This window comes from Diabrotica virgifera, chromosome 5 (assembly GCF_917563875.1).
Source record: "Diabrotica virgifera virgifera chromosome 5, PGI_DIABVI_V3a".
NCBI lineage: Eukaryota > Metazoa > Arthropoda > Insecta > Coleoptera > Chrysomelidae > Diabrotica > Diabrotica virgifera.
The window spans coordinates 157,185,561-157,201,060 of NC_065447.1; the positions used below are offsets into that span (position 1 = coordinate 157,185,561).

The 15,500-nt window shown below is 33.4% G+C and overlaps 1 protein-coding gene across 3 annotated transcripts in view; it reads left to right on the forward strand.

Moving 5' to 3' along the window:
• Positions 1-15,500, forward strand: part of LOC114332841 (scavenger receptor class B member 1-like) — a 143,600-nt gene that overhangs the window by 123,964 nt on the left and 4,136 nt on the right. The window lies entirely within an intron of this gene.

Sequence of the window (15,500 nt, forward strand, 5' to 3'; positions counted from 1 at the left end):
AAAATTTGCAGGAGTTCTGTCTCAAATACAAAACGACCAAGAAGTACCGATATGTTTTATATCTCGAGTGACTAAAACACATGAAAGAAAATATAGTGTTACAGAATTGGAGTTTGCCAGTGTACTATATTGCGTAAACAAATTGAGGTTTTACTTATTGGGAGCAAAATTCACAATCGAAACAGACCATGCAGCTTTAGTACATATCATGAAGAATAGATTAGTAAATAATAGAATACATAGAGGCATTCTATTATTACAGGAGTATGATTTTGAGTTCCGATATATAAAAGGAAAAGACAACATAATAGCCGACGCTCTAACACGGGATGAGGACACCGGAAAAAAGGAAACAATTACTCTACAGGTGGGACTAAATAGATTAATACAAGAAGAAGGGATATATTCTTTAAATGAGATAAGGACAAACCAGGAAGACCTAGAGGAAAGAGAGAAAAGAAGAGCGGAAGTAGAAAATAACATATATTTTAAGAGAATAGACGGAAAGGAACTATATTTAGTGACACAGACATTGGCCGAAAAGATAATAAAGAAATTACATGAGGACAATGGGCATATCGGTAGCAGAAAAGTTTGGCTCGTTTTTAGGGAAAATTACATAAGCCGACAGGATTACCGCATTGCAAAGGAAATTACCCAGAAGTGCGATGTATGTCAAAAATATAAGAGTCGGAATTTCAAAAACGAAAATGTTGCCAAAAATATTGAAGCCCGAAACAAACTAGACATTGTAGCAATAGATATGTTAAGCGATCTAATTATGACCACAAAAAGGAACAAACATATTCTGGTAATGGTGGATGTGTTTTCAAAATACGTAAAATTATATAGTTGCCGCACCACAAAGGGGGAAGAAATATTAAGAAAAATCGACAATTTTATAGCCATAGTAGGAACACCAAAAAAGATTCTACTGGACAATGCAACGTATTTCCGAAATGATCGTTTCAAGGGACAACTTCGAGAACGAGGAATAGAGACAAATTTTGTCAGCATCAGGCATCCACAGAGTAATCCTTCGGAACGATTCATACAGGAAGTGACGAAATTTCTTCGCATTGCAACAGATGGTCAACATCGCCACTGGGACAGGAAAATGGTGGAAATAGAAAGGTATCTAAATACAATTCCGAGCACAGTAACAAAAGAGACCCCAGAATACATCATGAAGGGTGTACTGCCGATAAGGCCATGGGAAGACCAAGAGCCAAAAGAATATCAACAGGTGATTGAAACCGTACAGAGAAGATTACGGCGAAGCAACGAAAAATATATCCAAAGACAGGAACAAAATAGAAAAAGAAGACCAGTGACTTTCCAAAAGGGTGAAAAAGTACTCGTGAGGGCATTACGAGTATCAAATCTTCCTGGGGGCATTTGCGCAAAGTTGATGCCTGTTTTCGAAGGCCCGTATATCGTGAATAATGAAAATGGGATAAATAGTTATGAGTTGAGGCACAGGAACTCGGAAAAGATCCGAGGAATTTATAATATTCACGATGTATACAAATATCACGAATAAAAGACAGAATTACATGAAGTAGATAGTAAGTTAGGATATAAGACGTAGATTAAAGTAAGGAAATATACAGGGAGTTGGTTTTGCCCTCGAGAAAATTTATTTAAAAATGCAGATAAATTTTATCGAATACAAGGCGGGGATTTGTTATATTTCTATTTGATATGAAAATTAAAATTTGATAATTATAAACAGAATTCAATTTAATATAAAATATTTTCAATTTTCTCAACCACGGGCATATAAATTTAGAACAACCTGTATACAACAAATTGTTATATTTAATTTTAAGAAGTGATTAAATAAGACTCAAGTGAAATCGTTAATAGGTCATTATCGTTGTTCGCGGAAGGATCGATCATTAGCCGATGCTAAATAAGACTAAGTGGAAATAGAGAATAGGTCATTAAAAATTTGTATATAGTAGAAAGTAATTTTAGAATGGGAATTAACTATTTTCTTTGAAATCCATTAAGCATATTTAGAAAGTTTAAAAATTGGTTTTGAGGAATACTGCGAATGAGAGTTGGTGGTGGAAGTTTGATTTGTGAATCTGGAAGGGATATTTAGAAAGTAGGGAAATGAATGACAAAGAGAGATCAGAATGTTTTGAGCTGTCGAGAAGTGAAGTCGAGTAGTAGACGGTAGTGTACGGAGAGTGAGAAAGCCGGTAGTTCCGTGAGTGTGGAGTATCTATCGTAGAACGAGAGGTAGGCCAGGTTGAGAGTAAAAGAACCTCCTTGAGCCAAGAGTTCCCGGTAGCTGATTGCAGTTTCGAAAAAGGTAGAACACAGCATCACGACAGAAGCAGGAAACGAGAGCTATACGAGCTAGTTTCAGAGGAGAACATTACTGGAAGCCAGGACGAGGTATTGATTGCAGCCAAGGATAGCAGGAAACGGGTCTTGTGTGAAGACATTCTCAGTGCACCAGAAAAAGGTCAGTCTCATTTGTTTGGACATGAATGTATGGGTTTTTCGTAGTAAATACCACATTTAAAATTGAAAAAACATAATCAATAATATCAGAAAAGTTTCATCAAACTTAAATAGAATTGTTGCTGATAAATCATAATAGTTAAATGTTAATAAAAACTTTCAATTGGAAATCAAAAGGAAATAAGATTCCCATGTATAAATGTTATTTTTAAGAATAATAAGATATAGCAAATATTAAGCAGTGATTGCCATTTAAATAAAATAAACAATATTTTGATTACAATTGTAACCCATATGTGTTATTATTTTACTCTTTTCTTTCCTATCCCGATTAGGAACCATTAAGAAATACTTAGAAGCCACGTATGTAAGTAATTAATTTATAAAAAGCCCTGAGATTGAAAACATATTGATATGTGATCTGGTAAATTAATTAGATTATTATTAATGCATTGATTAAATTAAATGACATATAAAAATATTATCTCATATCAATAATCAAGATCACAACAATATATACAAGCGGATACCTATACATCCTCAGCCATCGTCCCGGCACAGGAGCGCGTGCGCGAAAACTATGTATATTTGCAATTTTAATAATTCTCGACAATGAGTATCAAATTTCAAATTATTGGTTACAATAAGAAATAATATTGTTTTTCTATTTTACTAGTCTATTATAATTAATGGGTTGTTAGAGTTGTAGCCAATATGATTCAGAATAGGTATTATTTACCTACTTTTCTGACGATAAAATGAAAAATACCGCCTCTAATATAATTATTGTATACCTTGCAGAAGAGTAGAGGATCCGATATAAGGTCGATTTGCACCGATCTCTTTAATGGATAAAAACTATTGGATATGTAATGTAGCATGTTAACAATTACAAAAAACAAGCAGGGTTGCCCGATCTAATCTTGTTCTAACTATAATTAATTAATAATTAATAAATTAAATTTTTTTTATGAATTAAAAAAAAGTCGACCCGGGCAGATACTATTTTAGGTTGTTTGGATCATTCTAAACAAAAAAGGTCTTTTGTAATTTTTCTCTAAAGTTGATCGTTTTCGAGTTATAAATAATTTAAAACTGAAAAAGAACGAAAGATGACAATTTTCAAGACTCAAAAACACAAATAAAAAATATGCATCATTTTTGTAATCATCATCATCGAGTACCTAAATTCAAGTTCAAACCTTTTTCTATCAGGTCTCGTTAAGAATTTTAGCCATGTTTTATTCTAAAAACATATTTTTTTTAATTGTTCATGAGGAAGGTTTCTTATGGGGAGACGGGCATTAACAACTAAAAAACAATGTTTCAGAATGAAAGTCCAAAAGACTTATCAAGAACTGATATAATAAGGCTTGAACTTGAATGTATGTTCTTTAATTCTTGATGAATATAAAAATGATATTTTTGACTTGTCATCTTGCCTTGGAGCCTTGAAAATTGTCATCTTTCCTTCTTTTTTCAGTTTTAAAATGTTTATAACTCGAAAACGATCAACTTTAGAGAAAAATTACAAAAGACCTTTTTTGTTTAGAATGATCCAAAAAATCTTAAATAAAATCTGCCCGGGTCGAATTTTTTTTAAATTCATAAAAAATGTGATTTTTTAATTATTAATTAATTATAGTTAAGAACAAGATTAGATAGGGCAACCCTTGTTTTTTGTAATTGCTAACATGCTAATTACTTAAATCGACCTTATATCGGATCCTCTACTACAAGGAATAATTATTATTAGAGACTGTATTTTTCATTTTATCGTCAAGAAAGTAAATAATACCTAGTCTGAATCATATTAGCTACAACTCTGGCAACCCATTAATTATAATGGACTAGTAAAATAGAAAAACAATATTATTTCTTATTTTAACCAATAGCTTGAAATTTGATAATCATTGTCGAGAATAATAATTATTAAAATTACAAATATACATAGTTTTCACGCACGCGCTCCTGTGCCGGGACGATGGCTGAGAATGTATAGATATCCGCTTCTTGGTATATATATTCTAAGTGGCAGTGAAATGAAGTGAAGTGTAGTGAAGTACTTACCCTTGAGTGAAGTACAGGCACATTTCAATAACCTAAGAGACTAGTGAAGTCAGTTAAAACAGGCGGTCATGAACTCATAAGTAAAATCCATCAATTAATAGAAAAGGCCTGGCAACAAGAAATAATGCCGAAACAATGGTGTGGTAGTATTATTGTACCAATACACAAGAAAGGAAGAAGGAATCATGCATGAATTACAGAGGAATATCACTAATCTCAACACTATGTTTAAAATATTGGCTTCGATATTATTAAAAAGATTACTACCATAGGCAGAAGAAATGGTTGGTCATTACCAGTGTGGTTTCAGGCCTAAAATATCGACTATTGGTCAAATATTTACAATAAGACAAATGCTTGAAAAGTATTGGGAATATAATCAGGACGTGCATCAGATCTTTATAGATTTCAAACAGACTTATGATCCAATTAATCGTGAACATTGCGGAAGGCAATGATCGAGCTCGGCGTACCCAAGAAACTAGCTGCGGTAATACAATTGTGTGTAAGTAACTCCTTTGCACAAGTTAGAATAGGGGGAAAATATCAAATGCTTTCTGCATGAATTCTGGACTGAGACAGGGACATCCGTTGTCCCCATCTTGGTTTAATCTAGCCTTAGAATAATTTGTCATGCGAAAAATGTATCCAAAAATCAAAAAAGACATAACTATTTGGGGAGCAAAAATCATACTCGCCTTTGCCGATGACGTAGACACAGTGGCACAATCAACATTAGAAATTAAGGATATATTTTCTCGAGCTTTGAAGAAGCTGAATTAAACATCGGCCTAAAAATAAATGAAGACAAAACAAAATACATGGTCGTCTCAAAACAAGAACGACGGCGAATAAGGCTAAACACTACTATGTATAAACGATCATAACTTCGAAGTGGTTAAAGAATTTAAATATCTAGGAGCAACAATCACAAATGACAACAAAATAGAGCGAGAAGTTGAAACGCGAATAATGGCAGGAAACAGATCTTTCTTTGCAATGCAACATCTAATGACGTCAAAACTTCTTTCACAAGGTGTACAAATCCAGATATATAAGGCCATAATACGACCAGCAGTCGCTTATGGAAGCGAAACATGGACGCTAAAAAAAAGGAAAGTAAATAAATTGCTGGTGTGGGAACGTAAATTTGCCCATCAGAATTGAAAAGGCCACAATGACTTCGATTTAGCGTCTAGGCTAACCATATTTATGTACTTTTAATTGAGAAAACTGCCATGTTGGACCTTAAGGGATAGAAAGAGCCAATTCTGGAACTCAGGAAAACACAGACTTTTTCTTTTGATTTATTTTAGCATACACATACATGGTTTAAGTATCGTAGGTTCTACCGAAGTGTCGCGTTACGTTGTGCTTTTAATAATATATAATATTTATTTAGGAATAACAATAAAGATTTACAAAAAATAATTTACAATTTAAGGTACACATTTAAAATCTCCTTTATTAAACAATCCTTCTCGTTTTTTATATCTTTCCTCGATCTAGACCTTCGTATCAATGTATGTTATACTTTTTACTACAAGGTCGTATAAACAACCTACTAAAATTCACCGTTGTTTATGCATAATAATGCTACACCTCACTAGTGCGACCTACTTTTGGATAAACATATGTTTTAATCATTACGTACCAATCCAGATTTAGCCATACGGCTCACACTCCCTCTTAGGGGAAAATTAACTCATCCCAGATCTGCCGTACTTTGGCAAAACCTAGTAACTATGATTTAGACAATGATTCAGGAGAACAGATTTTGTAAAATTGGATTGCCCTTATTTCTAATAAAAGCTGAAACAAGACTAATGATGGAAATCTATATACTTTTTAGCGAAAATTTCGATAAAGTAAGAAAAAAGTAACCTATGTTAGTCCTTTATAACTAAATCTTACTTACTATATTTTGCTGCGGCTAAGATTGTGTTTTTTTTTAGAATTAAGCAAATCGTAAAATATAGTATTTTTAGTTGCTAGTTTATGCTTAGGCATCTCAACTGACAATATTATGTTCACTGAAACTGAAACAAAATATAGTAAGTCGATGAAATAAAACGAAAAAATTATTTTATTATTAAATTTATTTTTTTTAATAAACTGAAATACAACTTGAGATGTTTCTAAAGTTTTAATGAAAAGTATATGCGCTTATCATTGACAATAAACAATAAACTTAAACATGTAGCTTATACATTAATATATCCAACATAATAATAAATATATGAAATATGTAAAAATATAAATATATTTTATAAATACTAAACTTATATACTAGACCTCGGATACTGTACATAAATCACGAGAATTATTGTTTGATGGTAAATATGTCCAGAATAATTTTTTTCTTTCATTACTAAACAGTGGGCAGAGCGTTTTTAAAATCTTCTCTTTTTTATCCGTGTTTATCCCTATACATTCCGAACGTGGAGCGGATGGCATATTTGGTTCAGAGTATGTCAGCTTCTTTTTTAGTACTTGCTTCCTCTAAAACCGGTCTATTGCAGACATTTTCTTGGATATTCTTCGAAGAGTCCTTGGCAGGTGCAGAATCTTGAGCATTGGTAAGATCCAGTTTTGTACTCAAACTTACAAAACCAGTTTCATGCGAATCAAATAGATTTTGCAAATTAGAATAATATGTCTTGTGCCTTTTATTTTCGTTCTCAGGTTGATAATCAGGATCCGCATCTGAGTCGTCAAAATCAGAGGGTTCTTCGGGTACATTTCGTAGAATATTATCTTGCGGAAATTTCTCAAATAATTGATCCCTTGATTGGACATTCTTTGATGTGCCGGGAACTCGGTCTAAAGGCTCTTTTAAATTATTGTCCTCAGAACGTCCTCTAAAAACAAATACAATCCTTTTTAAATGTGCAATTTTTCTTTATACACTCACATTTAAATGGTATACCATGATAATAATGAATATCCCACACAAGTTTAGTGACGTCTTAAAATTCGATAATTTTATCACTATACCTAACAACCCCCTTACTAACAGCTCGTTTAGTGGCAGAAAAGTTGCGCATTTGTGTGCCCAAAGCTATAGGTTTATTTTATTTTAATTCAATTCTTGTTTTTATTGTGGTTTCCATATTGGATTAATTTTGAATTTACGTTTTTAAAATGTTTACAAAAAGCAATTCACCCGTGTGTTAATAAAAAATCAATAGGTACGGCCTAGCGCAACATCGTAGGCCTACAATGTTTTGACCCCATTTTTATTATCGCCGCTTCCTTTTACCCATGCCCTGAGAATTTGATGATCTTAGCTTCTATAATAAAGAAAATATTGTGCTTTTTGAACATGCACATTTTCATATTTTCACCCTGTATATCCGTAGAGAGACCAATTTTAAATCGCAAAAACCAACGAAAGAATTACGGTTGGTCACGCATTAAAGCAGGTTCGCAACTTTTTTCCCATTTATCCGACTCTATAACCCTGTTTTCGATTTCTCTATTTACCCCCATGTACCTCATTTTAATCTGGACACCCAGTATTTCACCCATGTTTTCTCTCTATGCCCTGCACACTCAAGTAGAAAATGACCTATTCTTTAATCGATTTTGAAACAAATAAAAAAATAAACTTTCTATTTCACCACTATCACAGATTCTAATAGATAGAAAAATTATAGGAAATCATGGCGCTTACCTTTTAACACACAATGACACTAATAATTTACTCCTATTTGAAAGATAATTATAATTATCCATTTTACTTTAATTGTTTACAAACGCAGCAGCTTTATTGCCGTAATATGTAATACTTGCGGTTCTACTTAACTACCGAACCCAAACAAAACACGTCTGTTCTCGTTGATTAACTACTGAGCTCTGTTAGTTATGCAGCAAACTCAAGAGAAAATGAAATGTGTAAAACCTAGCATATTGATATGCTATTATCAGTGGTCGTTGAAATGGTGGAAATAAACGTATTATAAACTAGTAACTGAAAGTTGCTGTCTTCTGACAAGTTCCTACGCCAAAATTTTTAGGTAAAAATCATTATTTAAAAGCTAGTATCTTCAAACCACTGGCGCCAATATATTATAAATTTTGACGAAATAATTTTCCAAAACCTAGTAACTTAAAATACTAGTTTTTACATAATGCAGATCTTAGTAAAATAAAGAAGAGCGAGGTAGTAACTTTATTTGCTATGTTCTTCTTTAGGATATCTATGCTATTCATCGACTTACTAAAAAAAGAGATCAGCTGATTGTGTTAGCCTGTAGAAGGTAAAATGTAAAAAAATATATAATACGTAATTTTTAACGGGGATTTCAAAAATCATGTAATTTTTTAAAACCTAGTAACTCGAGTTACTATGTTTTGTTAAAGTAGGGCAGAGGTGTATCTCCCAAAAATTTTTGTACACTTCTGGCCGTCGCGAGTAGTACAGCTTTCTGCATGGTCTTATAAAGATGATCATTCAGACTCAGCTTTTTTATGCTTTCGAGGAGGGTCTTCGGAATGACTCCAGTAGTAGACATAATAATCGGTATCGTCTGGGTACTTTGCATTCTCCATTGCCTTCGTGTTTGAATTGCCAGATCTCTGTACTTGGCGATCTTTTCAGTAAATTTACTACGTATATTATTGTTGTTAGGTATCGCCACATCAATTAGTGTTGTTTGTCTTGTTAATTTATTAACTAGTACGAGATCTGGTCTATTATGTGCCACTGTTTGGTCTGTGAGCACAGTGCGGTCCCAGTATAGCTTGTAGTTGCCATCCTCAAGCATACTCTCGGAAACGTATTGATAACACGGGAGATGGTCCGTTTGGAGAAGTCCCAGCTTGATAGCTATCTCTTGATGAAGGATTTTTCCCACTGCGTCATGCCGTTCCTTGTATTCAGTTGCAGCAAATGCCTGGCAGATCCCTGTAAGATGTTGGATGGTTTCTTGGGCTTGACATCCATATCGGCATCTGTCGTTTTGAACCTGAGGGTCATTAATGATATTTTTATTTATTTATCGTGCCAAGAAAACCTCTCAATGTTTTCAAATTCGTTGGTCTTGGGTATTCATCTATGAGCTTGACTCTGTCTTCGGCTAATCTTACTGTTTTGGTGTCCAATTGAAAACCCAAATAAATGACTTCTTTTTGAAAAAATTGACATTTTTCAATGTTTAATTTCAATCCCGCTGTGTCCAATTCTTTCAGAATTATTTCTATGTGTTCCAGATGACTCTGAGTATCTTGTGAAAAAATTAATAAATCATCGATATAATGAACTATGAAATCTTCATGGCGATTCAAAATGGTATGTAGAGCTCGGACGAGTGCAGCACAAGCACTCTGCAATCCAAATGGCACTACCTTAAACCGGTAGACAATACCATCAATAGAAAAAGCGGTGTAGTTTCTACACTTTTCAGCTAACGGTATCAACCAAAAACTGTGTTTTAAGTCAATTTTCGAAAATATGTGTGACCCGGTGATTCTTCCAAAAATGGCCTCGATGTTTAGAGGTGATTCATATTGTGATACAGTGTGCTGGTTGATATTCCTGGCATCTAAACATAATCTCAATTCTCCATTGCTTTTCTTTACTATCACAATCGGGTTAACATACGGTGAATCACATCTTTCGATGATTTGATCTTCCAACATTTTATTTATTTCTTCTTTCACCTCTTGTCGATACTTGTATGGAATCGGGTAAGTCTTTGATCGAAAATTTCCCAAGTTTTTCACCTCAAATGAATGTTCGTACTTTTTAGCCACTCTGTTTTCCTCATTGATCAAATTTTCGTAGTTTCTTAACATCAACCGCAATTCTTTTTCTTTCCCTTCTCCACATATCAATTTTCTGTCTTTTTTTTCAGATTCTTCACACATGTTTACCGTGCATTCCGCATCCTCGTTTGCATATACCTCCTCTTCAAATACCACTGTTTCAATCATATTCTTTTCACTTTCATTTTTTAGTTTTATTTCTTCTTCTCCTGAGCTCGTCTCTTCTTTTGAGGAATCCCAGGTTTCCTTTGTTTCTGATACTCTCAAATTTTCTTCTTCTGGGCTCAACTCTTCTTTTGAGGAGCCACAGGTTTCATTTTCTTTTATCCTTTTCTGACTTTTTCTCCCTTTTCTTCTTTGTCCTTGCTTCGTTGCCAAATTCATTTCCACTGTTTGTTCTTTACCTGATTCGTCCGTATTTTGTTTCTCCTGTTCCTTGTCCTGTTCCTTTTCTTTTTCTTCTGTTAGTTTCATCGTATTATTTTTAAAATCTATCACTACATGTTTTTCTGCCAATTCGTCGACTCCTACTATCATGTCATGTGACATATTTGGCATTATTACACATTGTAGTGCATACATATTCTTACCCAGTCGTACCATTACTCGTATGCCTTCATTTATAGTTGCCAATGTCCGTTTGTTTGCGCCCACTAAATTTACCCTAGGTATTTTGTAAATTAAATTTGTTAAGTTAACTTCTTCTATTAGTTTTCTGTTGACCAATGTTATTTCAGATCCAGTGTCTATCATAATTTTAATTGGTTTCTCGCTGATAAATCCATCCACAAATTTTAAATTAACTCCATTTTTCTTTTCGTTGTTTCCTGCCAATTTAATAAACTCCTTGGGGTGACAAAAGATTCCTGTTTGATTTTTGGTTTTTAGTGAGCGCCGTCGTGAAAAGACGCCGGTTGCTCATCGTTGTTTATATTTTCGTCATAATGTCTCTCTCCGTCATATTCATCTGTCTGGGTATTATTTACTTCTCTTCTATTTTCTCTTGGTCTGTCGGATCTGTTTCGGTTTTCTCGATATCCCTGTTCATTTTGTCTACCATTATTTCTGTTTTCTTGATTTGAGCGTGTGGTGTTTCTATTCTGGTATTCTCGATTTCTGTCCTCATTCCATTGCCTATTTCTTTGTTCATAATTTCCTCTTCCGTTGTCTCTATTTTCGTTTTCCCTTCTGGGATTAAAATCTCGTCTTGTATAGTCCCTCCTATTTTGATTTCTATCTCTGTAATCTTGTGTTTCTCGGGGCCTGTAATCTTCTCGCGACTTTCTTGATTTTCTTTCTCTTAGACGTGATTCTCTTATTTGTAGGAATTGGCATAAACTATCTATGTCTTTGTAATTTTGTAATGTGATATGGTCTTCCAGCGTTTCCTCGAAATGTCTTGCAATCAGTTCGACTAATTGTTCCGATGAGTAATTATATTGTAAATGTTTTGCATTATTGTAAATCTGCAAAGCATATGTCCTTTCTGATACACCCATCCTATCATTGTATTTCCCATTTTGCAATTCCTTGTTAATTTCCAATTGTTGGACTTTTCCCCAGAAATAATTCAAAAATTTTTGTTCAAATTGTTGCCAATTGCCGAATTCTTCTTCTTTGCTATCGAACCATAGGCTTGCTTCATATTTGAGATGGTTTCTGATAGTTTCTTTTGCTGTTTCGAAATTTCCGATGTGCTGTATTTTCTTTTTCAGGCTATTTATGAACGGCACTGGGTGTAATCTTCTTACATCCCCGCCAAACCTTATCTTCACGTCATCTGTGCTATGTATAACCATTTCTCTTCTTTCTCCGACATTCTGTTGCGTCCTGTTTTCGGTGACTTGTTTTTCTATTTCTGTGATTCTTTTTTCCATTTCTTCTCTGTCTACTTGAATAGCATTTTCCAACTTATTTTCCAAATTTTCTAGTTCCTTTTTCTGGCCATTCGTTAACTCCTTTATTTTATCTTGAATTTTCATTTCATACTTTTCTATGCGTTCCTCCATTTTCTTGTTGTTCTCTTCTATGGCTTGTTTTGTTTCCTTCTGATTTTCTTGCATTATTCTTTTTGTTTCATCCATTTTTTGATCCAATTTTTGTTGTGTTTCATCCATTTTTTGCTGTGTTTCCTTCATTGCTAGTTTTGTTTCCTCCTGATTTTTATCCATTGTTCGTTTTGCTTCATCCATTTTTTGTGACTGGAGTTGCATAAGTTGTAATAGTTTATCTATTCCTGATAATTCTTGCTGTTCTGATGCCATGATTGTCGTGTCTAAAATATCTTCTTGGTCTGAATGTTCTTTTTGTTTTTTGTTGTCCTTGCTTTGGCTTCTTGTCACTGACATTTGTTTTCAAGAAGTACTGTCCCCGCCAAATATGAAATTTTACTAGTATGTTACCAAGACGACTTTTTCTCACCCAAATATTATAAATTGTCAATAAATATATCAAATGTAAATATCGTAAAAATAAAATATTAAATCAGTTATGTAAAATTTGTACCTAAAGAGATCTAAAATTTTATGTTATCAAATGTAAGTATCTCACTTTTTACCACAGGCATATAAATTTTCAAATACCGGCTTTACTCTTTCTATCCTTCAAATTTGCCACTAGAAATACTTTACAATGCCCTCCACGTTGGACGACAGTTGTTGTGATCTTGATTATTGATATGAGATAATATTTTTATATGTCATTTAATTTAATCAATGCATTAATAATAATCTAATTAATTTACCAGATCACATATCAATATGTTTTCAATCTCAGGGCTTTTTATAAATTAATTACTTACATACGTGGCTTCTAAGTATTTCTTAATGGTTCCTAATCGGGATAGGAAAGAAAAGAGTAAAATAATAACACATATGGGTTACAATTGTAATCAAAATATTGTTTATTTTATTTAAATGGCAATCACTGCTTAATATTTGCTATATCTTATTATTCTTAAAAATAACATTTATACATGGGAATCTTATTTCCTTTTGATTTCCAATTGAAAGTTTTTATTAACATTTAACTATTATGATTTATCAGCAACAATTCTATTTAAGTTTGATGAAACTTTTCTGATATTATTGATTATGTTTTTTCAATTTTAAATGTGGTATTTACTACGAAAAACCCATACATTCATGTCCAAACAAATGAGACTGACCTTTTTCTGGTGCACTGAGAATGTCTTCACACAAGACCCGTTTCCTGCTATCCTTGGCTGCAATCAATACCTCGTCCTGGCTTCCAGTAATGTTCTCCTCTGAAACTAGCTCGTATAGCTCTCGTTTCCTGCTTCTGTCGTGATGCTGTGTTCTACCTTTTTCGAAACTGCAATCAGCTACCGGGAACTCTTGGCTCAAGGAGGTTCTTTTACTCTCAACCTGGCCTACCTCTCGTTCTACGATAGATACTCCACACTCACGGAACTACCGGCTTTCTCACTCTCCGTACACTACCGTCTACTACTCGACTTCACTTCTCGACAGCTCAAAACATTCTGATCTCTCTTTGTCATTCATTTCCCTACTTTCTAAATATCCCTTCCAGATTCACAAATCAAACTTCCACCACCAACTCTCATTCGCAGTATTCCTCAAAACCAATTTTTAAACTTTCTAAATATGCTTAATGGATTTCAAAGAAAATAGTTAATTCCCATTCTAAAATTACTTTCTACTATATACAAATTTTTAATGACCTATTCTCTATTTCCACTTAGTCTTATTTAGCATCGGCTAATGATCGATCCTTCCGCGAACAACGATAATGACCTATTAACGATTTCACTTGAGTCTTATTTAATCACTTCTTAAAATTAAATATAACAATTTGTTGTATACAGGTTGTTCTAAATTTATATGCCCGTGGTTGAGAAAATTGAAAATATTTTATATTAAATTGAATTCTGTTTATAATTATCAAATTTTAATTTTCATATCAAATAGAAATATAACAATATATATATATATATATATATATATATATATATATATATATATATATATATATATATATATATATATATATATATATGCCTCTTCAGTCTCCGAGTCTGCTCACTATTATCTAGAAGGTTAGAGCAAGATTGTTTGGGTGGTTTTCCCATTTTACCAAATAGCGACTGGTGTATTCACTTACTATCTCCTTAACTGTGGCTATTTGGCGATCGTCTAGGATTTCCCTGTTTGGTATAAACCAAGGTGCATTTGTTATAGTCTGTAGTACCCTCGACTGGAAGCGTTCCAATATCTCTGTTTGAGTTTTCAGACGTACCCCATAGTTGTACACTATATCCATATTGGTTTTCAGGCTACTTTTTAAACCAATAATTTGTTTTTTAAGCTAAATTTTGACTATCTTCCCAATAGCCCATAGTATTTGCTGAGTTTCAAGCCATGTTGTTTTCTTTTGTTAAAAATGTGTTTTCTCCAGGTCAGTCCTTTGTCCAAGTGCATCCCTAAATTCTTGACGCTGTCAGATTGAGGCAGATCTTGTCCATTTAGTGTAACAGGTGGCACTTTACCTCTGTATTTGCTAAGAACACTGCCCTGTGGTACCCCTGCCTTTATCAATGTGATTTCTGATGTTGCCTGTCGGTGCCTTACAGTAGAATATCCTTTTTTAGGTAGGATTACATAATAATATACAGTGTGTGGGGGAGTATATCTCAAACGCTTTTATACCTTATTCTGATTTAGTTTTAAAGTTAACAGGTGATTCTCACTTATAGCCTTGGTTACCATTTATTGCCATATTACATACTCTTTTCTAAACTCGTACTTTAAGTATTAATAAAATTCAAAAATCATGTAGTTTAATGAAATTATTATTTTTTAAAGTGGTATCTATAATAATATACATAATAGTTATTTTCCTAACAAGTGCAGAATGTCATTCTTTTCCGCACGCGACTGCAGTTTGCCGAACGACGCGAAGCGGGAGTTCGGCAAGCAGTCGAGTGCGGAAAAGAGACTTTCTGCAAGAGTTAGGAACAATATTTTTTCTAAGAGTCTTTAAAAAATTACCAAATCTTAATCAATTAATTTAATTAATATGAAAATACATACACAAATTAATTCTTTGACAAGGTTGTCAAAACCAAACTTTCAATATAATTAGTTAGCATGACGACGATATTGGTTTCCATGACGATGATTCAAAAGGACTGTTATTGTCTA